This window comes from Leptonychotes weddellii, unplaced genomic scaffold (assembly GCF_054177405.1).
Source record: "Leptonychotes weddellii isolate Sample4059 unplaced genomic scaffold, ASM5417740v2 HiC_scaffold_107763, whole genome shotgun sequence".
Taxonomy (NCBI): Eukaryota; Metazoa; Chordata; class Mammalia; order Carnivora; family Phocidae; genus Leptonychotes; species Leptonychotes weddellii.
The window spans coordinates 1-368 of NW_027684863.1; the positions used below are offsets into that span (position 1 = coordinate 1).

Sequence of the window (368 nt, forward strand, 5' to 3'; positions counted from 1 at the left end):
CAGACTCCCTGCTGAGCAGGGAGCAGAAAAAGATTTACTGAGCACTTATTATGTGCCAGGAAACTTTTCTTAGGTGCTGGGAATGTTTCTGTGATTAGAGCAGATAAAAACTACTGCCCTCATCTAGCTCACATTCTAGTAAGGTAGGACAGACATTAAACATAGTAAGTAGATGCAGGATCTAGTTACAATGTAGCTGTAAAGTGCTGCCTTGTCTTTGCCCCCTGCTCAAAATAAAGCTGTTACCTTTCTAGCCCTGTCCGCCATGGTGCTTAGCAGCCAGGGATGCATGGTCTCAGACATGTTTACCAAGTAAAACACTGACTTGAGGGGCGCCTGGGTGGCTCAGTCATTAAGCGTCTGCCTTC

General features: G+C 45.9%; 1 non-coding gene across 1 annotated transcript; it reads left to right on the forward strand.

The window, feature by feature from the left end:
* The first annotated feature begins 172 nt into the window (after positions 1-172).
* LOC145718094 (small nucleolar RNA SNORA63) lies at positions 173-303 on the forward strand. Its single transcript, XR_014141579.1, has one exon. It is a non-coding gene; the product is annotated as a small nucleolar RNA SNORA63 (small nucleolar RNA).
* The last annotated feature ends 65 nt before the right edge of the window (positions 304-368 follow it).